The following is a 25,264-nucleotide window of genomic DNA, read 5'->3' as shown; positions in this document are numbered from 1 at the left end:
ATACAACTCCCAGGAACTTAACTTTATTAACCTGTATTAAATCTTTATTATTAAGAGTTAAATTAAGCCTATAGCTCCCGCCTCTAGTTTTGTGCTTGAAAAAGATACACACTGTTTTAGAATCAGAAAGTTTGACTCCACAGGTTTCGGACCATTTGACTAATTTATCAATGTCGGATTGGATTGCTTTTTTTAAAATATTAAAATCCATACCCGTTCGCCAAAAAGCAGTGTCATCTGCGAATAGCCCGAGACTAAATTTTGCACTTTTATATTTTATATTGTCAGTCATTGTTTCTGCCAAATCATTAATAAAAATACTGAATAGTGTTGGAGCAATGACTGACCCCTGTGGAATCCCATTTTCCAATATTGCTGTAGCAGAAAAATAACCATTTACATTAACTTTAAAAGATCTATTAGATATAAATTTCTCAATAAAATTAAATAAATTACCTTTAATACCCATTTTGTATACCTTTTCAAGCAACCCATGGCGCCAAACCATATCATAGGCCTTTTCAATGTCAACAAAAACTGCTGCTACCTTATGACTTTTTGAAAAGGCTCTATTAATTTCAGATTGGAGTCTTATTAAATGGTCTATAGTAGAGTGGTTTTTACGAAACCCACTTTGAAATTTAGTAATTAATTTATTTTTTCTAAATATAGGGTCAGTCTATTGTTGACCATAGCCTCCATGGTTTTGCAGACATTAGAGGTCAGAGATATAGGCCTATAGTTGACAGGTTTACTAACATCTTTACCCTTTTTATGTAAGCTAAAGACCGTGGCTACCTTCCATTTAATAGGTATATATCCTTGACTCCAGATTACATTAAAAAGATCTAAAAATATATCTAGTGTTTTGTCTGGCATATGTTTAAAGAATATATAGCTGAAATTGTCTGGTCCAGTAGCTGTACCTTTTTTATGAATAAAACCTTCGATAAATTCTTGTTTATTAAATTTATCATTAATATCTAATTTATCTGTATTATATTTAGCGTCTAAAGGTATTTTTTTATTTATTTTTTCTAATCTACTCTTTTGAAATTTCATTGAAAACATTTTATCACTTGAATTATAACTAAATGTTTTAGCAAATATATTTGCTTTTTGTTGGTTAGTTATAAAATCTTTATTATTAGCTAACGGAGTTTGGTTTTTAAAATTTTTACCTTGTATCCGTTTAATTTTAGACCAAAGTTCTTTACTATTAGTTTCTTGGGATATACTAGAACAGAATTTTTCCCAAGATTCCTTTTTAGCTGTCTGAACAGCTTGTGTTACCAAATATTTGCTATGTTTATAATTCAAAATAGTATCAGTAGTCTTATGTTTTTTTCATTTTGGCTCTATTTTTATTCCTTATTTTAATTAGCTCTCCTATGTTGTTATTCCACCATGGGACAGAGTGTTTCCTAGTTCCTATTGTAGAAATTGGAATTGATTTTTCAGCTATATTAATTATTTTATTTATTAAATCATCATTATATTTATCTAAATTATTAGATTTAACCTCTTTAATTTTAATTTCTTTACATAGATTATAAAATAATTTCCAATCAGCTTTGTCAAAATTCCATTTTTTATTATGTTTAGGTATTTCCCTCCAATCTTTATTAATTTTATAAGTAGTTAAGATGGGCAAATGGTCACTTCCAAGATGGTTGAGGACTTCCCATTCACAAATGGAGGCTATTGAGGAAGAAACCAATGTTAAGTCAATGCATGTACAGGCTGCATTATGATCAGATATATGGGTTATGGACCCATCATTAAGACAGGCCATATTATGATTATCCAAAAATTGTTCTATCATTTTTCCTTGTTTACATGTTGTAGAAGAACCCCAGAGAATGTTTCTACTATTAAAATCTCCTACTATTATCCTTTTATGATCAGTGTTAATTAACTTATTATAATGAGTATCAGTTATGTCTCTTTGATTGCCTCCAGGGTGAATATATATATATTATATAGATCAATTTGATCTTTATTACCATGAATAGTAATTCCACTTACCTCTATATTGTCATGTAACTCTATTTTAGGCAGTTTAGTATAAGCTATATTGTTTTTAACAAAAAAGGCTAGTCCACCTCTAGTGGTTATATTAGTATTCGTAAAGAGGGCGGTAAATCCCCCAATACTATATGGGTACATAGCTTTATTTAATTGTTTCTCATTAATCCATGTCTCCTGTACACAGATAACATCTATGTTTGGATTAATAGACATAAATAATTTAAGTTCATCTCCATGATTTTGAGATTTAAGGCCTTTAGCATTCCATTGTAAAATAGTTAGGCCATTATCAGCTATTGTGTTTACACCAGGATTATTACCATTTTTAATATTCTTATTAATAATATTATAGTTGTCTCCCATAATATAGTTAGGAACAATTCTATTATATTGTCACTTAATAATTAATCTATTGTAACTTTATTATTATTGTCTATTACGGCCTCGGTAGAATTAGGATTTTCCCATATAGAGTCACCAGCACATGGCACTCCGTACCACAGACACGTTCGATTTATTATATCTCATGATTAATATGAATTCCGAGAGTAGTTTTTAAAATGTGGCAGGCCCGTACAGTGGCCCTATCAACCTGGGGGCGAGTGGGAGAATCTATAGTTTCCCCCTCAAAGCCCCCATTAATGTAAAGACCACTGAGGAGCCTGACAAGATCAAGAGGGGTTATAGGAAGACTGGGGTTAATTACAGTGGGGAGACTGGGGGTCACCTCTCCAGCCTTGTTCTTGACTATGTTGGAGTAGAGCCCCCCAGTCCCCGAGACAATTGGTTTATAACTAAATGTTTTAGTTGGATTGGGAATTAATTTTGAATTGTCAGGTTTCTGATTTTTTTTAGATAATGCTAGAAGTGCTCTCTTGTATTCTGGGCAGCCCTTATCATGAGTATAGTGAGGGCCGCGACAGTTGGCACAAGAGATTTCCTCCCGGCATTGATGTGGACCCAGTCTTTTAGGGTAGTTTTTACCACATCGACAACATGTGGGGGAGGTACGATTTGCCCTACACCCCCGAGCAGTGTGGCCCCAACGTTGGCACTTTGAGCACTTAATGGGTTTGATAACATAAGGAAAGAGCTCAAAGATGTCCCCGTTGAAGCAGATGGTTTCCTCATTAGAAATTTCATGAAGAAGGATGTCCATGTACTGGTTGTTCCAAACCACTACATTTTTTATGTTGAGAGGGGGGTTTTCAATCCTCAGTTTGGTTAACAGCTCAGTACCGGTACATCCCACATTTTTGGTTTTAACAATAAATCTGTAGGGGTTAACTGACTTTACACTTTTAGTAGAGTTAACTTCAGTAAACTGGTTAGTGATATTTTGGTCGGTATTGACATTTGATGGGCCCTGGCTGGGTTTTAACTTTTTCCTACCGATTGGAACTGCCGTGTAGAATGAGTTATTGATTTTTAGGTCAGTTGCCTCCTCAATTTTACCTCCATTAATGGTGATCTGGGTTTGTGAAATGGTCTCAGAAGTTTGATTTTTAAGAAGTGGGTACTCTTCTGCCCTAGTTTTTTCTTTTTGATTTGATTTTCCTGAATTAGGGTGGGCATTGGTAGATGGTAACCTAACTCCTTTCCTATGTTTTTTAGTATGCTGAAGTGGTTCCCTAACTTGATTTTTCAAATAGCTTTTTTCGCCTGATTTTAAATTGTACTTGGGGAAACCATCTTCGTCCGAGTCCAAGGAGAACCCCAGAGAACTCCCAATCAACGTTGGGTGCTTCCCGGGGGTGCGTCCATTACGTGGGTCGGACCTAGCACGCGGATCGGCCCAAAACTTAGATTTAAGTTTACCCAAGGGATTTGAGGTATTTGGGTGGTCCGGGTTGGTTCCCCCTGTAACCGCTCCCGGCGCACTTACTATACCTTGTTCATTAGCCATATCGGAGTCTCCCCCCACCCCCGCAAGGTCATTACCATCAGACGTGGCTATTACTGTATCGTTGTGACCATTGCGGACGTGATCGTAGCCCGAGCTGGAAGAGGTATTTTCGATCCCAGATTGGATTCCTTTTTTGTTTTTATGTAATTTCTTTAGTTTAACATGTATGTTTTGACTTTGGGTTATGGATTGGGTAATTTGAGCGTCAAGTTCATCCTCCGAAAAGGATGGGGTGGGTGGGCAAGACTGATTAAGGCAGGAGCCTTCCTGGGGGGGGGGGGGGGGGGGGGGGGGGGGGGAGGTAATTTGTCCAAATGAAATTAAAATTTCTTTATTATTTTCTGGGTCTGGCCTGAGGGTAAGGAAAGGTCCAATGATTTTAAGTGAACATTCATCCCCTCTGATGAATGTTTCACCGTTTTGGAGCTGAGAGTAGAAAAAAACTTGGTTTCTAATTTGTGGTTTTTGTAATTTTTGGATTTCAGAGATCGAATTTTGTAGGAACAGAAATTCGTAAGTCGATGGGTTTGAATTATCAAACCAAACTTGTCTGATATCTGTCAAAGGCAAATTAGGTTTGCTTTTTTTAGGTTTTTTCGGGGTGGAAAAATCAAGAGAGTCTTGGTCGAAGTCTATACTACTTTCTGACATATTTTCCAGGGTATTTCACCTGTTAGAGATTGAAATCTCTGGATTGATGTTATATCTGTCGTCTCCCTGTGGGGGACTCAGAACTTCCGCTTTTCTTTTAATAGGGGTGTTTCCCTCAAGTAGACTACGGTTAGCAATATTTAAATGGTTTGTTTTATGTTTAGATAGCCGAACCGATCTTTTTGTGTGAGGTGTATCTGGTTTCCTCTCGGTTGTAGTTACAGTATTCTCTAACAACACAGTGGGTTTGAATATTTTATTTCCTACAAGGCTGGTTGCATCTTGCGTGCTTACCTCTGTGTAGCTTCCATTCAAAATGGCTGCGTTGACTTCTGTGGTTGGCTTGGGAAAATTCGCGCTATGTTGGTTGTTATACCCGGGTATAACCTCTTTATTAACAGTTTGTTTCTCGGGGTTAACGCTTGGTCCGGGTTTGACCAAACCACCGGCGCTCGTTATATTGTCAACTATAGGGGGTTGGAATGGGACACTGGCTTCATTGGAGCCGGCCCCTGCGCGTGCTGTAACCTCACCGTGGTGCAGGGGTGTAACATTCTCTTTGGGAATGGCCAATACAGCACAAATTGAAGTTTAGAGTAAAATTCGGTGTCCGTAAATTTCTGTGATATTTGTATTTTTGCACAGTTCTTTACACTGTTTTTGTTTAAACCTTGAATTTTTATATTGATGTTGATCATCACTTTATTTATTTGCATTACCATAGTTTGACACCCAATAGCCGATGTATTTTTCGTGCTGGGGTGTCGTTAAACATTCATTCATTCATTCATTCATTCATTCATTGGAGCCGGCGGACTCAACTACTTGGTCTAAATTACCTGACTCATCAAGGGAGATGTTGGTGACAAATACCAGGTGTTCTTGATAGCTGGCTGTTGTTGTATTACCTAACTTACCCCTGTCTTCCGTCATCGTGTTGGTTGTTGATATAGACACCCGGGTCAAAATGGATGATCTCTGTGGTCTTGTTACTGTCGTAGGTTCTGAGCCAACTGAGTCATCCAGTTCTCCCGATTCTTTAGTAACATCAATGATAGAACTTACGTCCGCCTGACTATCAATGAAAAGCCTGTCCCCAGCCGATTCTTCTAACCAAGATTCATCATTGGGGGTGGGGATATTTTTGGTAATTGATGGGAGCTCCTCATTGTCCCATGATAAATCTTTTGTGTTATTGTTTACTTGGGCCATAACTAGCACTGAGCTGGCACTGAGTGATAGTATTGGTCAAGAAAATATTTTAAGTGTTGGATTGGGGAAATAATTGAGATATTTAGCTGGCACTAATAGTCTCTATTTATATCTTATTTATAGCTATATTAATTATATTGATTATATGGTAACGGCCACCGCTGCCTAGACTCTAGATATTATACTAATAATTAAGTTGGAATGGGATATGTAACAGTCCGGGAGTGTTAGCTGGCACTAAACACAACCAGAAAGTCAATATAATATTATAAAATTAACAAAGGACTTGAAAAAAACACACACAAAGAGTGGGAGTGGGAACTATTTTCTCGTGCCCCTATCCACAGAGGTTCAGGCACGCCCACTACGGATTTAGCCTCTGACTTCGCCAGTGACTAACTCCGGAGCAGGGGGGGGGGGGGGGGGGGGGGGTAAGTTTGAAGTGGGCGGAATTTGGAAGAAAGCCATTTAGTACGGTCAACGCGAGCGCGGACCAAATAGCAGACACTTCATAAAGCTTGAAGTACACCGAGTGGGAGCCGTGCTCTAATTGGCTGAATTTCGATTCCTCGGTGAAGCCTGTTTTTTACCTAAGTCTATGAAGAGTAACTGCATACCAAAACATGTCCGGACTCTAAATTTTAAACCCAAAATAAGTAAGACTGCTCGGCCGAAAAGTTTTAAGGTGATTTTGAGCAATTGAACGGGCGCCAAAGTAAAATGCGTTAGACTACTTATAAAAAAATAAACATAAGAATTTTGAACTGCTTCCAAAATGTTTAAAGTCTAACTAGCCCAAAAAGGAGGTTGTTACCTGTCCTAGCAAAGGTTGGCGTCTACGGCGAGCCGATGAAGTTGGTGACGTCAAGGTGTGGGAGATCCTGCCGGTAGGGGGAGACTGCTAACAGCTTGATGATGGGGCTATATTCGCTTCCCGCGATGGTTTTGAGGGCACGATGTAGCGACGGGTTGTCCATTTCTTTCAGTAGCAGGGCTTGATGGTAAATCCCCCTCCGGCGAATGGTGACGCAAACTGCGTTGAGTCCCCTTTCATCCCGGACTCGGTGGACGGCGAAGTCCCCTTCATCAGGCTCGGTGGGTAGCGGATGGTACGCCTTGTGTTGTGGCTCACTAGTGAGTTGGCGCACGTCTTCTACGTTGGTCTTCATCAGCTGATGGTACCGCGGATGTAGTTTGCTGGCCTGAAGCGTCCATGGTTCCTCTAGATGTTTCTCTGGCTTCGGCGGTTTGGACGGGCGACTTGGCTTGGCGACTTGGCTTGGCTGGTATGGCACTCGGAGGAGTGGTCGCCTTTCTCTTGATTACAGCCGTCTTCCGGGCCTGGGTCTCGGGTGTCGTCCGTTTAACCGGCGATAAACCCTGTAACCCATGGTAGATAGGCGGTGGATCGGGTCGTGTAGACGGCGGGTCGCAGATGGCTGTGTCCGGCGCGTCGACTTCCTCGGTGACTGTTGAAGGGACGGTGATGACTGGGGCCGGGGCCACTTCCATCTTCGTCTTCTTCTCCAGTTGAGTGGCGTTAGGCGGTCTAGCAGACGGAGTCGCTGCCGGTGGTTTAGCCACCGGTTTTGACTCCCCCTGCGCCGCCACTGGCGCACGTCTCCTTTTCCTCCACCTTCCTTTCTTCGGTATGCGGTCTCCGTACACCAAGGTCACGGTCGCCCGTGACCCGGTGTACGAGACGCGGTATTCCATCAGGTTTCCGTAAGATGCAATTAGTCCCCCCAGGTGGGGGGGGGGGGGGTAACTGCACAGCACACTCAACGACATCTGATCGGATAGGCTGCATATTTGAAACTGACACACAAAGAACCGTATAACTAAACAAAGGAATATTGCGGACCTGAACGGAGCCACAGCAAAGTACAGGGCTAAAAGATATTAAGTTAACTAATACCTATTAAAACCTATTATAAAACATTTGCATACATAAAACAATATTGTACATCAATACATTCGATTCTTGCGCATTCAAATTTTTTCAAGGATGAAGACGGACGTTAGTCCTTGTTCTCTCGATCTGCCCCCCCACCTGGGGGAACTGATGAAAACATATGGAATGTTATTGGAGTATCGAGTCTCGTACACCGGGTCACGGGCAACCGTGACCTTGGTGTACGGAGACCGAATCCAGAAGAAGGGAAGATGGAGGAAGAGAAGACGTGCGCCAGCGGCGACGCAGGGGGAGACAAAACCGGCGGCTAAACCGCCGGCAGCGACTCCGTCTGCTGGACCGCCGAACGCCGCTCAACCGAAGAGGAAGACGAAGATGGAAGTGGTCTCGGCCCCAGTCATCAACGTCCCCTCAACAGGACCCGAGGAAACTGACGTGCCGGACTCGCTCTGCAGTTCATCATACGTCAGACCCGCTCCGCCTGCCTTTACTTCTGGGTTTCCGGATCTGTCGCCGATTAAACCGGTGACACCCGTTGAGACCCAGGCCCGGAAGACGGCTGTGGTTAAGAGGAAGGCGACCACTCCCCCGATTGCCACCCCAGCCAAGCCAAGTCGCCCTACTAAACCGCCGAAGCCAGAGAAACCAACAGTCGGACCATGGTCACTTAAGGCCGGCAAACTCCACCCGCGGTTCCAACAGCTGATGAAAATCAACATAGAGGACGTGCGCCAACTCATTAGTGAGCCGAAGCACAACGCTTACCATCCGCTACCTACCGAGCCCGATGAAGGGGAATTTGCTGTCCATCGAGTCCAGGTTGATGTGGATATCAACGCAGTTTGCGTCACCGTTCGCCGGAAGGGAAGATATAATCAAGCGCTGCTACGTAAAGGAGATGGACAACCCGTCACTACATCGTGTCCTCAAAATCCTAGCGGGGAGTGATTACAGTTACATCACAAAGATGGTAGCAGCCTCTCCCTACCGGCATGATCTTCCGCATCTGGACGCCACCGACTTCATCGGCTCGCCGTAGCCCCCAACCTCCTAACAACCTTTACCTCCGTGAGTACCAACCTCTTTTATTGGGCTAGTTAGACTTTAAACATTTCGAAAGCAGTTCAAAATTCTTTGTTTATGCTCAAAATCACCTTAAAAACCTTTTGGCTGAGCAGTCTTAACTACTTTGGGTTAAATTTTAGAGTCCGGACATGTTTTGGATGCAGTTACTCTTTGTAGACTTAGGTAAAATACAGGCTTCACCGAGGAATCGAAATTCAGCCAATCAGAGCACGGCTCCCACTCGGTGTACTTCAAGTTTGCGAAGTGTCTGCTATTTGGTCCGCGCTCGCGTTGACCGTACTAAATGACTTTTTTCCAAATTCCGCCCACCTCAAACTTACCCCCCCCCCCCCCCCCCCCCTCCTGCTCCGGAGTTAGTCACTGGCGAAGTTAGAGGCTAAATCCGTGGTGGGCGTGCCTGAACCTTCGTGGATAGGGGCACGTAAAATGAGTTGCCCGTTGCCCGTACATCAATAGTAAAACTTACAATTGACTTGCTGTACTAAATAATTGGCCGCAGTAGACCATTAAGTATATTATCTTCTTGTTCAGTTCACCACGTCCACCATTCCCAGTCTGGAGCTCCACGCGGTAAGACGTGTTTGTTTCGCTTGTGCACACTGCACGTGCTTTCGTGTGCTCGACTTGGGGGTCCTTCATTTCGTTGTTTTTGTCAGCGAAATGAAGTTTACTGCTGGGATGTATGCGGCCATTGGAACTGATTGAATGCTGGAACGCTTCTCGTTTCGACAGTCTGCACCACCTGGATGGATTCTTTTTTAGCGAGATTCCTTGCCTCCACGTAATTTTTCCGTCTGACTGTCGACTTGGGTTTTTTCGTGACTTGTATGACGGCCATTCTGCAGAACGCCACGGTTGTTCGCGTTTAGTCTCTACATGTCCGAGCCTGTCCTAGCAGCACTGGAAGATTGACCGCCCCACTCTAGGAAGAAATAGGAAGCGGGGTCGGCCCCTACTACTCTTTTTCTAGACTTTACCTTGCTTTATAGTGATACCATCTCGTATCCTCCGGAGTCGGGCCCGTCCGCACCACTATACCAACCCATGACGACTGGACTATACCCTAGTCTGATACTCTCTCGTTCAGACGGATCCGGCTTCTCAAGATCTATTTCAGCACAGCACTAAACCTTCAACGTCTATCGACTGTCAATCTAGGGGTATTTTTTTCACGGGATGCAACCCATCTCGTCCCTTTAAGCTGTGCACCCAAACGGCCTTAACGAGGCCACTCGCGTGGACATATCGATCGGACTTTAAACTTTTAGATCTGCGTTCAAAATTTTATGTCGAAATTACTTTTTTTTTTTTTTAAATATTATTAAATAGTCCGATCCTCTCTTCTTTCTCTTATTTAGTTTTGGGCTGTCCTTCTAAAATGCTCCAAATTATGTAAATATTCGGCCGAGCAGTCAATTCTTTTTATTTTTGGCTTGTAACCTTTTTTTTAATTTTTTTATTCTATTAAATTTTTTACTAATTGCTAGTTTCAAAATTCTGCCCATTCTCCCTCCCCCCCTCCATCCCGAGTCAGGCTATTGATCTTATCGGAGGTCGGACTCGGGATGGGCGTGTTCGAAACCCTAGTGGTATATGGGCACGTTAAACTAGTTGTCATCATCACCACGTCCACTATCAAGCTCGCTGTATGTGTAAGAGGCCTTATCTGGGTATAAATATCTGTAAGCGTCATGTAGTGCGTGTTCGTTTATAATTGTGTTGAGTTCTTTTACCCCTATAGTGACCCTGAGCTCCTGCTTCTTGGAGCCTGTCCGGTCGAGCGTAGCGTTGTTCGCACAATTAAAGTCGCCTCAGAGAATGCGGTTGGTCACGGTTCGTTGGTCGTTCGTCGTAAAGAAGTAATCTACACAGCTTGCAATGAACTCAGCCCTTTGGCATGGGTTCACTGGACAATACAGATTAACTATGTTAAATACCTGGCTCTTAAGTTGGCACAGTAAACTTATAATTCTACCTTCTGTATCTTTAAGAGTATTAATCACTTTAATTTCTAGCCCTTCTCTAAATAAAATAGCAACTCCCCAGTTTCGACCTATGTTACATGAATTTACAAAATATTTCCCCTTAATATCTTTAAATAGATCTTTAATGTTATCTTGATTGTTAAAATGTGTTTCTTGTAAGCAGATAATATCTACTTTTTCTTTACTTAACTGATTGAAAATGAGAGACCGCTTTGTGTCGCTAGACACAAAACCGTTTACATTTAGTGTGCCAACTTTCACGGTGGTTTTGAGTGCAGCCGACTAATCAACATATAACAATAATAATCAAGAACATATACAATGCACACAAAATGAAACATATATACAGTACATTTACATACACATACACATACAGTTCCTGTCGTGGAGGACCCAGTAAGCCCCAAGTCAGTTAGAAACCCTGGCCTCAGTTTAATATCGATGTCCCCCAATGGAGGACGTATCAGATATTAAGCTGATAAGAACAGATACTTTTTTTTTTTTTTTCGAGGAAATCCCCCCAAAAAGGGGCTCCCCATTTATTCCTGTACATAACAAGTAACAAACACAGGAATCAATAAATGGATGAAAATGAACATGAATGATGAATGATAAATGATACATACAACGAAAATGAAAAATGAAAATAAATGAAACAAAACCAAAACTGCACACACCGCCCTAACTATATACAATAATCATCACACGCACACATCACACAAACACTCACCAAGACAGAAACCACCCTCCCCTCCTAGCAATACCAAAATTGAAATAACAAAGAAATGTCGTATTAACACGACCCTACATACCACCAGATACAAATAAAACTAGTGAATGTAATCCCTACTACCAAATACCAGTGAAGATTACGAAATTGGAGACCTGAGTAACAATATGATGACTAAAAAATTCAAATATGAAATCGTAACTTAACCCCAGCATCCACATGACAAAACAAATCATTACTTAACCATAATTTAACAAAATCAAAATCTGACATACGAAAAAAATCTACTCTAATTCTACTTTTTAAATGGGTCAAAAACCTCAGCACTAACTGATTACTATTTACTACTTTTCGGTCGAATAAAACTGCATTCCTGACAACCCATATGATATATTTATAATAAGATAATATAATTAACCCAATATCCCTACGAACTGACGAACCATTAAGGGGAAGTAACCCAAACCCGACTAATTTATAATCAATATTAACCTTACCTTTCATTAAATCTACCAACCAACTAAATACAATATCCCTAAGAGACCGAACAAAAATACAATCATAAAATAAATGCTGAGCACTCTCTACTACTAAATTACATAATGGACAATGTTTAAATAAAGAAATACGTCTAACAAACAGCTGATATCCTAATGGTAAAGAATGATAAATTAACCTATAACATAATGTTTTAGTAACTGGATCAATACAAAAAAAAAAAAAAATTCATCTGCTACTTCCTCATCTATATGTTCCTCACTAAAAAGCTTAGAATAAAATTCCCTAAAAACCTCTAAAATTTCTCTAGAAGAAGTAACTTTAACATTCTTACTGTCTAAAATACAATCAATAGTTTTTTTCTTACCTTTGGATTTTTCTAACTTTAAAAAATATTTGGTAGGCTTTTCAGCATCATCTAACACCCTAGCTCTAGAACGAATCACCGCCCCCCTATCCCTCTCCTTCTCTAACATTAACAACTGATTTTTAACTTCTTTAATTTGATCACTAAAATACCCTGGCTGAAAAGACTGCTAAAGTTAACTTAGAAAACTCTCTCTCTAAAGACTTTTTACTAGAAAAATAAAGTTTACTTTTATATTTAGCATAGGAAATAATTAACTCTTTTAACTCTATCTTAAATTGATCCCACCTTTCTAAAGTAAAATCTAACTTACCCATCCTGTGCAAACAAAATAATTTAACTTGATGTTTTAATTCATCATCTAACAAAAAAGTATTAAATTTCCAATACCCCGGCCCAAATTCTAACCCACTAACTTTATCCAAAGAAAGTTCAATAAAATCGTGATCTGAAAAAGAACAAGGAAAAATATTAAAACACTGAATATTATTAAGCAAGGACCTAGAAATATAAAATCTATCTAACCTACAGCTAATCAAAGTATTTCTCCACGTAACTGAAACTTTATTAGGATATAAAATTCTAAAACTATCACTAAGACCGAAGTCATTACAAAGTACTTTTAAATTATCAGCCCCCACCATTCCTCTAGTAGGGTTCCCTCCTAATTTAACTAATCTAGTATTACTAATACAATTAAAATCTCCCCCAAAAATAACCAATCGATTAGTACAAAAATTAGAATACAAATTATCAAAACATTGAACTCGATCTAAATCATTATTTGGAATGAATGAATGAATGTTTAATGACACCCCAGCACGAAAAATACATCGGCTATTGGGTGTCAAACTATGGTAATGCAAATAAATAAAGTGATGATCAACATCAATATAAAAATTCAAGGTTTAAACAAAAACAGTGTAAAGAACTGCGCAAAAATACAAATACAAATATCACAGAATTTTACGAACACCGAATTTTACTCTAAACTTTAATTTGTGCTGTATTGGCCATTCTCAAAGAGAATGTTACACCCCTGCACCACGGTGAGGTTACAGCACGCGCAGGGGAAATCATTATTTGGAGCATAGACATTAATTAATCTAAACAAATTATTACAAACCTTAATATCTAAAATAATCAGACGCCCCTCTAAATCACGATCAAATTTATGAACCTCCACCCCCAACCTATTGGAAAAATAAACACCTACCCCCCTACTACGATTTGACCCAAAACTCCAATAACATTTCCCCCCCCAAAATACCTCCCACCGATTTAGCTACCGTTAAGTTAGAAATATGCGTTTCTTGCATAAACACTATATCTGGTTTCTTATCTAAAATTACTTGTTGCAAGAAACGCGATTTACGACCCCCAATTAACCCATTACAATTAATTGATAATAATTTAAAAGTCGCCATCATATTACTAAACAGTGAAGCCCTATCTTCAATATAAAAAGACAAGCACTAAAGCCAAGTACACAAATCAATATACACAAGGTCGCAATAAAATACCAACAAAATGCACGAGCACACACAGACAGATAATAACCCAGTTCAAAGGAATGTAACATCGCGATACCAAGCTCGTGCAGCGAGAACCACACAAAAGACTTCCACTCAAGGCCACACTCAATCAATAACACACATACCACAAGGGACAAAAACCAGGGGGTGGTGCAAATAACTAAGATGGCCATGAGAAAAACAAAAACACAAACTACACAATTCTTGTCTTCTTAACTGCACTCCCGCCCTTTTTAGAGCTGGGAGCCTTCCGGGAAGAAACTACAGGAGGGAGCTTCAAATGAAGGCCCCTCCCATCGCCCTCCCCTGAACCCTGAGAATCAGAAAGGGGACTGAGTAACCCTAACTCACTGTCCCCCTCGTCATCCAACCCCAACACTGCATACTGGTTGGACAACACCACTGTTTGTCCAGGTTGCAGCGAAGGTTCTAAATTCACCCCTGACCCACCCCCACCCCCCACTGGAACGTCAGACCACTGGCCCGACGCTTCAGCACTAGTCTCCTCCCCACTAACTTCCATTACATCTCCCGCACCCCCCCCCCCTCTGACTAATTCCCTCCTCTCTAACCTCCACCGATCCACTTTCACCCCCCCCCACCCCCACTACTAACCACATTTCTCTCCCTCACAAACTGTCCCACTGTCCTTCTTGTCTGTCTCTTTTTTTTCTGTCCTCACCACTGGCCTTTCCTGCTTCTTCTCCTTCTGTCTTTCCTGTTTCTTCTCCTTCTGTCTCTCCGCCTCCTCTGTCACATTACTTTCTCCTCCCTTTTCGCTCCCCTCTGTTTCCACAACACTCTCCTCCATAGCCTCCTCTCTCTCCACCACATCACCACGAACCCTCGCTGCATACGAAAACCCATCACGCTGCACTAGGCAATTCTTCCTGGTGTGCCCCCGATTATTACAGTTAAAACACAGGGGGCCACGCCCATCCACAACAATAAGAAAACGAAACCCATCGAATTCCGCTGTATCCGGGATATTGGTACGCTGACTATGGGGAATACGAACTATTACCTCCCGAACACCAGTGCGGATGTGCTCCTGGCCCTTGACCGAAGAAGTTTCCAACTCGTACGAAAGAACATCTCCCTCAAACATTTGATTAAAGTACGTTTCCACAAAGTCACGATTAATCCAACCCGGTAACCAGTGGATTCTGGCACGAAAAGCAAACGTTTCCCCCGAGTGACAGGTTTCCTCTCGGCGTGCGATCGTTGGGCAAATTTTACTCTTCGCCTCCAGGTCGGCGCGCACAGCGCCTTTCGCCGTGCGACGGCAAACGGTCGTTTCATTCGTCGCTCTACCTCTACCTGTGCGCGTCCCTACCACGGTGGCACTACTCTTTTCAGATGAACCCATTGCTTGGCTTGGCTTGGCTTTGCTTTGCTTTGCTTTACCTTCTTCAACGTGGCTGCGACGTCATGTCTTCGAAACATCGCGTTTTAGCAACGAATCCGTCAATGAATGAAATTTTGGAGGCCATGTTTTTTTTTTTTTTTTCATTTGGTTTTTGGGGTTTTTTTTTTTTTTTTTTTTTTTTTTTTTTTTTTTCAATGTGCGGGTCTGGCTAAGCTAGGCTCGGGGGAAGGGAAGGGGGGGGGGGGGGGTGGTTTGTGTGTGTAGGGTGTGTAAGAGCACATATACCGCGCTCTCAACGCAAAGGCTGGATATTTCAACTGTTTTTGGTTTTTTAAAATAGTGGTGGGCCATTCCCGGAAGTACTGCAATACCGGGTCAACCCGTGGTGAGGGCGGAGCAAGCCCCGGGCACCTCACCCCCTTTCAAAAATCAGTTTAATATCGATGTCCCCCAATGGAGGACGTATCAGATATTAAGCTGATAAGAACAGATACTTCTTTTTTTTTATATTTCGAGGGTATCCTCCAAAAAAGAGGCCCCCCATTTATTCCTGGTAACCAACAACAGTAACAGGAAAAACAACAATGGATGAAAATGAACATGAATGATGTATGAAAAATGATAGATACAACGAAAATGAAAGTGAAGATGAATAAACAATCTAATAATACACACACCACCTTGAAAGAATCAGAATACAAAGGAGAAATCAGTCACACTAAACAAACCAATCAAATCCATCAAAAAAAAAAAAAAAAAGAAAAAAAAAAAAAAAAAAAAAAAAATTGGATGAAAGAAACAAATTGTAAACCTGTAAATAAATATGACAGCTATAAATTCAAAATTGAAAAACTAACTCAGTTCCCGACCTAACAGTACAAAATAATCCCGACCCTAACCATAATTTGACAAAATGAAAATCAGATAACCTAAAAAAATCAACTCTAATTCGACTTTTTAAAAACGACAAAAACCGTAAAACTAACTGATCTCTAGTAACAACCTTTTTATCAAATAACACGGCATTCCTAATAACCCAGATAATATATTTAAAACTAGATAATAAAATTAACCCAATATCACGATTAACTTTAGAACCACAAAGGGGAAGTAACCCAAATCTAATTAAGTCATAATTCAAATTAACCTTTCCTTTAGTTAAGTCTAATAACCAATTAAACATAATATTACGTAAAGGCCGAACAAAAACACAATCATAAAACAAATGCTTACCATTTTCTATTACTAAATTACACAAAGGACAGTGTTGAAACAACGAAATGCGACGAGCATATAACTGATAACCTAAAGGTAAAGAATTATATATTAGACGATAATAGACAGACTTCGTAACAGGATCAATACATGGATTATGTAAATTAGCCCATACTAACGAAAAATCAACCGTAGGAAAAGCTAGAATAGTTGAATGACACTGTAAAACATTACTAAGCAAAATATTATAAAAGGATTTAGTGTTTAAAAGAAACCAATTATCAATAGAGCATAACTCTTCTAATTCCCGAAGGGCAGATAAACAATTACGATAAAATAAAGGAACAAACTCACTATGAGGTATTAAATTGTCTCTAAAGGACTCATCATAATTAATTAAAGACAAACCAATCCAATATTTAGCAAAAAATGTCCACTTCGCATCACAACCAATAATTAAATTACGCAAATGAGACAACAATAAAGCTTTAACTTTTACTTGAATATTAACTAAACCCACTCCACCATTATCCTTACTCTGATATAATACTACTCGTTTAATCGGTTCGTTCTTTGACGACCACAAAAAATTAAAAAGATCCCTTTCAAAGAGTTTGAAGTAATACTCTGTTACAGGACGGATACAACTAACATACCATAATTTACTACAAGCCATTACATTAGAAAAAACACATTTACCGAAAATTGAAACACTACGACTTTTTGCCAAATTTAAAACCTTACGAAATTTTGAAAGAACAGGAAACCATACGTCATCCGCATCAAAATTTGTCCCCGTCAAAATACCCACCACTTTACTATGGTCAATCCACGAAATGCCAAAAGGATGGTCTGACCGTGTCTTCCATTTACCCCAAAAAATACCAAATGTTTTGAATAAATTTAGCTTAGCCCCTGAAGCCAAACCGAAACGATGACAAAAATAAAAAACCCGCTTAATGGATGACTCCTCTGTAATTACTACCGTACAGTCATCAGCATACGCTGAGACTGTACTAATTTCCGAGGTTCCTGGAAGGCGTAAACCAACAATTTCAGAATCAGAACGTAGTTTCCGCAATAATGGCTCAATTACCAAAACATAGAGAAGGGGAGATAACCCGCAACCCTGGCGCACAGAACGCGTTACTGGGAAAGGGGCCGAGATAAATTGATTAACAATTACAGAGCTAAAAATGTCATTATACAAAATCGAAACCCATTTACAAAAATTGGGACCAAGGCCATAAGAGCATAAGGCTTTAAATAAAAATTGGTGAGAAACTCGATCAAAGGCCTTTTCTTGGTCTAAACACAAAAATGCACACTGTAAGTCCTTTTGATCAACATAATCAGAAATATTTCGCAACAAGTGTGCATTGTCCAAAATGGAACGACCTGGAACAGAGCATGTTTGATCGACATGTACTAAATCCTCCATCACCTCTCTCAACCTTAAAGTTAAAATTTTAGACAAAATTTTATAGTCAACATTTAATAAAGAGATAGGTCGATAATTTTTAACCAATTCCGATTTAGTTTCGTCTTTACATATTAAGGTAATATACGAATTTCTCAAAGAAGGAGGGAGAATACCTTCCTTAAACGCCAAATTATACACATGTAATAATGCATCTCCTAAAATTTCAAAATGATACATATAAAACTCTTTAGAAAAACCATCCGAACCAGGAGATGTATCTGATTTCATTTGTTTTAACGCCGAAAAAATTTCTCCCTTTGAAATAGGTCGATCCAAAAACTCCCTGAAAGTTTCGTCTAATGGAATAATTCCCCCCAAAAATTCATCTACTACATCATTATCAATAACTTCCGCACTAAAAAGATGCAAATAAAAGTCTCTAAAAACATCCAAAATCTCTCTAGAAGTAGTAACTTTGACATTATCTTTATCAAGAATACAATTAATAAGCTTCTTCTTACCTTTAACATTTTCTAATTTTAAAAAATATTTTGTAGGTCTTTCCGCGTCATCTAAAACTTTAGCCCGAGAACGAATAACTGCTCCTCGATCCCTTTCTTTATCTAACATCAATAATTGATTTTTGACTTCCTGAATTTGATCTATAAATTTACCTGGTTGAAAAGACTCAGCTAATGATAATTGATGAAATTCTCTTTCTAACGAACGTTTACTAGAAAAATAAAGTTTATTTTTAAATTTAGCATAAGAAATTACTAACTCTTTTAATTCTAATTTAAAAGTATCCCACTCATGTAAAGTAAAATCTAAACCACTAAGTCGATGTAAATAAAATAGGCGCACTTCATCTTTTAATTCATCCCCTAATAAAGAATTATTAAATTTCCAATAGAAATTTCAAACTCATAATAGTCAACTAAAGAAATTTCTATAAAGTCATGATCCGAAAATGAACAAGGGAAGATTCTAAAAAACTTAATATTAGATTGAAATAAATGAGACACATAAAAACGATCTAACCTACAAGCCACTAAACTACTTCGCCACGTAACAGAAATTTTTTGTGGAAATAAAAATCGAAAACTATCAATAAGACCAAAATCACGACAAATAGTGTGCAATACAGTAGCCCCAACCATCCCTCTATCAGGATTACCCCCAAGTTTATCCAATTTAGAGTTACTAACACAATTAAAATCAACCCCCAAAAATAACTATCCGATTAGTACAAAACTGAGAATATAAGTTTTCAAAAATTGAACTCGATCTAAATCATTATTAGGCGCATAAACATTAATAAAACGAAACAAAGTATTCTGAAACATAACATCTAAAATAATATAGCGCCCTTCTAAATCATAATTAAAATGTTGAATCGTAACTCCTAACTTATCAGAAAAATAAATACCCACCCCTCGACTGCGATTAGAACCAAAACTCCAAAAACACCTCCCCCCTAAAACACCCCCCACCGAATTAGCAATTGATAAATTAGAAACATGCGTTTCTTGCATAAAAAGGACATCAGGTTTCTTCTCTAAAATAAATTGATGCAAGAAACGACTTTTAGACCCCCCAATTAACCCATTACAATTAAGAGACAATAATTTAAGGGACGCCATCATATTAAAATACAGGAGAAACCATTCGTCGCCGAACTAAAAAAAAAACAAAAAAAAAAAACTAACAACAAGTACATGGCGAAATGTACACAAAAGAACATCAAGATCGCCCATAAGCCCGAGCGAAGACAGACAGATACTAACCTTGAACGACTGAGCAAAACACAATGTAAGCTCGTGCAACAAAGAGAATGCAATACCCTGACACTCAAGGACACATTCAAACAATATCACACATACCACAACAAGGGACAAATACCAGGGGGTGGTGTGAGACAAAAATATGAACATGAATACAAAAGAGGTATAATACTTAAAAAAAGCAAACAAAGAAGCACACAAAGGAAAACTAAACTACGGAAGAGGTCTAGGACCTCTTCTTTTCTTCTTCTTTGAATAAGGAGTAGTACGGGTCGCAACAACAGAAGGAAGGCTCCGATGAACCCCCCTACCATCGCCACCCCCATGCCCCCCAGAATCATCCGGTGTATCGGGAAGAGGACTGAACAAAAGATCCAGCCCCCCCTCCGACGCACTATCCTCACCACCTAACACACTAAATACATTTGAAACCGGCACAGGCTGGCCAGGCTGCAAAGAAGGAGAATTCAGGGAAACCCCCACCAACCCCCCCGATGCAGCTGACACGACTGCCCAACCGTCAGACTCGTCAGCAACATCCCCCCCAACCCCAACCTCCGTTCCAACCTGCTCCCCTTCTCCGACCACAGGAGAAGTATCTACCCCACCAACATCCGTTCCAACCTGCTCCCCTTCTCCGACCACAGGAGAAGTATCTCCCCCACCAACATCCGTTCCAACCTGATCCCCTTCTCCGACCACAGGAGAAGCTTCCACGTCACCCCCTCTCCCTTTCCCCTCCTCCCCATGAACATCATAAGTAACATTGTCAACAATAATATCCCCGCCCACCCCTATGTCACTCTCTCCAACACTGTCCACCGGAATGTCTTCGGGCTCCGCCCTGGACTCCGACCCTTTCTCCACGACCCCCTCAGTCGGCTGCTCCACACCCGACATCCCTTCAGGTTGTAAGGCTGGCTCTACCTCTCCCTCCATATCCTCATCCCGTACACCACGCACTCGTGCGGCATAACTATTCCTCTCCCGCCGCGTCCTGCAGGTCTGCCTTGTGTGCCCTCGCTGGTGGCAATTGAAACAAAGAGGACCACGCCCCTCCAACACAATCAGGAAAGTATACCCCTCAAAATCCACTTGATCCGGAATTAGCTCCCGTCGACCGAGTGGAATCCTCACTAAAACTTCCCTAACACCTGTTTGGATATGCTCATGGCCTTTAACACCAGAGGTCTCCATGGAGTAGGATAAAACCTCCCCTCCCAAAGTTACAGCAAAATACTCCTCCAAATACTTCCGGTTGACCCAGCCGGGCAACCAGTGAATCCGGGCTCTGAACGCCATCTGCCCACCATTACATACAACAAAACGGTTACCTTTAATGGTTAAACGTCCGGTAACATCCACAAACTGGTTCCGCAACTCACGGGAAGAAAAAATCACCGACCAGGTCGACACTCCCCTAGCCTGGAAAACACATTCAATATCCTCCGGTTTGCAATGGCACAAAACCGACGCCATGACATCTTCCCGCGAAACAAAGCTTCTGCGCATGAACGGTGAAAACAAAATGGCCGTTCGTTGAAGCGCCTCGACGTTTACAAAACGATTTTCCGCCATTGAATTTTTTTTTTTTTTTTTTGGGCCTAGCCGACCGAAAATACAAATTTAAATTTGATTTAGCCACCTATCCACGAATCTAATTATAGCCTTAAAGGCCGATAAAAAAATTTTTTTTTTTTTTTTTTTTTTTCAGTTTCAGGCAGTACCGGACATGCCGGGTACCCCATTTATTTGTCAAATTCCTACCTATTTACAATCAACCAGGTTCTCATTGAATGTTAAAATAAGGATGTACATAAATATATTTGTGCTTGTATCATAATAAATACAGTTTATTTAGTGGGTGCTTGTGTGTTTTGTATCTTTTACTATACTTAGTGTGTATTGCTTTAATAATTATTTACAAAAAATTAACCTGGTTTGCGGACCTGGCCCCCAAAGCTACAAGCCGGGGGGTCCAAGTCTGTTTTTCTACATTTTTGTGCAATTAGTCATTACTTCTCATAGTTTATAAGTAATGTCGAAGGCGTCATTGCACGAAGCAATGACCTCTTCGAAACACCAGTGTTTGAGGAATTTTTCTTTTCTGTCTGGCCGCTCTAAGGCGGCAAAATATTCTGTTTCCACCCTTGAGTAAACCAAGTGTTTAAAAAGTGCCATTTCATTACATGGCTTATTTCCCTCTAATAGTTTTCTAGTTGTCCATATTACCCTTATTGCTTTACTCCAGAGAAAAATTCCTAGCTGCGATGCATAATTATCAAGTTTGTATTTAATGCCAAAAATCATGGCATATGGGTTTAAACGGAATTTATTGCCTAAGAGTTTTTTAAAGATGGGTTCAATTTGTTTAATAAAAACTTTGGGTTTTTTGCAGTGAAAAAAGGCATGCAAGACTGAGTCCACTCCGTCGCACACAAGGCACTCCGGGGTGGGCTCGATCTTCCAGTCATATAGATGTTTTCTAACTGCAATTACATTTCTAATCATTTTATAAATTAAGTCAAAATCGGGATTTTCAATAAAGCCGGAGTTTAAGGTTTTCCAAGTATTTTGCCAGTTTATGGTTTCATTAAAAGCTGTTTCCCACCTGGTTTTAAATGATGCATCTTTGTAAGTTCTTAATAGCAAGACTGCGTATATGTCCTTCGTTTTCGCGACTATCACGTCCTTTTTGGTATCACCTACGTTGATACAAAAGATGGCGTCTAAGTCACCATCAAAGGGGTCTTCATTTCGTAGTGTCCATAATAAGGTCGTCGGTATGTTGTCTTGTAGGTCTTTTAATTGGCGGTAAAATGCCGCGCTAGTGGAGCAACCAGCGAAGTCCAAAAAGTCGTTCGTTCCCATGTCCCAGATATCTTTGACTAAATTTAGTCTTTCTCTAAGTATAACATTGTGCTGTTTGTGTGATATGGTCGGATTGTCGTGAAGCGGTTCATAGATTATTTGTTGGTAACTGTCAGTGTCTCGAGTAATGTCAAGGTCATTCCAAATTAAAAGCATATCCTTGTATATATTCGGCATTGATTTAAAGTTAGCTTTATTATTTATAATCTTACATTTTAGAATGTGTCTTTGGATATTTAAATCTTTGTATTGGCCTAAAAAATAATCCGCTAGGGCTTTCCAATTACCTTCCCCTTCTAGACTTAATAGTCTACTTACAAATTTAATTCTTTGTGCTTTAATTTTTAGCCGAATATTTACAACACCCAACCCGCCAAGTTCCTTGGGTAGTTGAATTTGCTCTTTTGATATAAAATGTTTCCTGTAACTCCAAATGAAGTCGAAAATCATTTTATCAATTTGTTTGGCATATTTTTCCGGAAGTTCCAAAACGTTTGATAAATACCAAATGCCACTAGTTGCTAAAGAATTTACTGCAACTACTTTACCATGTAGAGTTAAATTTCGATTGCTCCATATATTTAAGATTGTTTTGATTTTTTGAATTTTGGGTTCCCAGTTATCAGCTGAGACGTCAACATTTCCGAAATAAAAGCCTAAAATTTTAATTTTATCGTTTGTCCATCTTATATCAAGAGGCGTATCTTTCTCGTACCTAAGTTTTCCCATTAGGAAACCGTTAGTTTTCTGAAGATTGACTTTAGCACCTGATGCACGTTCATAGATATTTAAGATTTTAAAGAGTCTAAGTCTGATAAGGTCGCGTTACCGTCGTCTGAATACCCTACCCACTTACTGACGATGCCATCTGGTAAAGTTATCCCATTAATTTTGGAATCTTCCCGAACAGCATCTGCCAAAGTTTCTGCTACTAAAATATATAATACTGTGCTGATCGGACAACCCTGTCTAATTCCCCTAGAGAGATTAAAATAATTTGAAACATACCCATTTACTTTAACAGCGGATTGAATATCTGTGTAACAAGTTTTGATCATTTTAATAAAGTTTGGCCCAAAATTAAATTTTTGTAGAACTTTAAACAAGAAATCCCATTCCACCCTATCATATGCTTTTGTTTGGTCTAAGGATAAAATTAAGCCCGGTAGTTCATTACGATTTACATATTCTATTAAGTCTCTTATCAATGACGCTCCGTCATGGATTGATCTGCCTTTTACTGAACATTTCTGATTTGGATGTATTATTTTTGGTAGAAAATCTCTGATTCTACTTGCCAAAATTTTTGTAATAATTTTGTATTGTTGTAAAAATTTTTACATGCTTATATGCCACTAGAGCTTCAAGCATGTCTGCCCCGGGGCCGAGTCCTGGATAGCCAGGGATCTGCTCCGGGCCAGAAATTTAATGGGCAATTTTGATATTTATTCAAAATATAAAATATTTATGGGGACACTTTACAAAAAATAAATAAATTTTATTTGGTGTATATCCAAAACTTTAATATAATTATATATAATATAAAATAAAACCTACTAATTAAACACCAATTTTTGAGCGGGCAGCCAAAATATTATCTCAAACTCTAGGTCATTAATTATTTAAGCCCTGTCTGGGGAGGATTGGTGATTGGATAGCCCAGGGGTCACAAAAAAAAAAAAAAACCCTCATTTAATTTTAATTTATAATATTCACCATAGGAGTGCCGAAGTTATTGGTAACTAAAGTGTGGCCGGATGGGGGGGGGGGGGGGGGAAGGGACAACCAATATCCCAAAACGTATGGGGGGGGGGAAGGCGGTGAGGGGGCCAGCCCCCAGACACACCTATCTATCCCTACCACCTAAACTGCCTACGCCTAGGCGCCTGTCTCTATCCTCCGGTGGCATGCCCCCCCCCGGCCCCCACCCAACACGTCCCCCCCCACCCCGCCCAGCCGTTGTGCCCTCCAAAATCGGCACCCCCCATTTATTTAGATGTGCAGTCCCTAGGAGAGGGACAAAATTAAATTAACATTTATAATAAATGGTGCTCCTAGTAGAGGAACACCCAGAAAAAAGTCCGCATGTCCAGCACGTCGTGGGTGTGAAACGTGTCTTGTTGAATGAAGACCCGAGGCGCCTCTCTGTAAACCAAGCAGAACATAAACGTTACGTCATTCAAAAGACACTGGCACCCTTTAATATGGAAAAACCAACGTCTGTGTAGAGTTATGGGTAAAGCTATTCACAGAACGTTGGCATAGGAGCAGCTCGCCGCCCTATTAAGTTCCTAGATTTTTATTTTTTTATTAAATCAAAAAGATTCAAAATTTTAAAACCAGGATAAAAGAAACAAACACATTAAAAAGAGCACGCTTGTAAAAATAATTAAAATCTATTTTTTTTTTAAAAAGCAACATTTTATAAATTCAAAATATATTTTAAAAATATAGGAAAAGAACCCGGCAAGGGGTGAGGTGGTTATTGCCAGATAACCATCCCTGTCCCATCAAAACCCGAGGCTGACCTATCACATACATTCACACAAACACCGACACCACATTAAAATATTATAAATATATACATATTAAAAATACCGGAACAAAAAACTTATCGACCGAGCGAATAAAACATTCCAACGATGTAAGCGACAACCAGTATAAATTATATATATCTAGAGAAAAA

General features: G+C 39.7%; 1 non-coding gene and 1 pseudogene across 1 annotated transcript; both read right to left on the bottom strand.

Annotated features, from left to right (window-relative positions):
- Positions 1-11,192: 11,192 nt before the first annotated feature.
- LOC121376580 lies at positions 11,193-11,318 on the bottom strand (annotated as a pseudogene).
- A 4,304-nt stretch (positions 11,319-15,622) lies between these two features.
- Positions 15,623-15,822, bottom strand: LOC121376628. The gene has a single exon (XR_005958514.1). It is a non-coding gene; the product is annotated as a U2 spliceosomal RNA (small nuclear RNA).
- Positions 15,823-25,264: the final 9,442 nt, after the last annotated feature.

This window comes from Gigantopelta aegis, chromosome 6 (assembly GCF_016097555.1).
Source record: "Gigantopelta aegis isolate Gae_Host chromosome 6, Gae_host_genome, whole genome shotgun sequence".
Lineage (NCBI taxonomy): Eukaryota > Metazoa > Mollusca > Gastropoda > Neomphalida > Peltospiridae > Gigantopelta > Gigantopelta aegis.
This window is presented reverse-complemented; position numbering and strand designations above follow the sequence as displayed.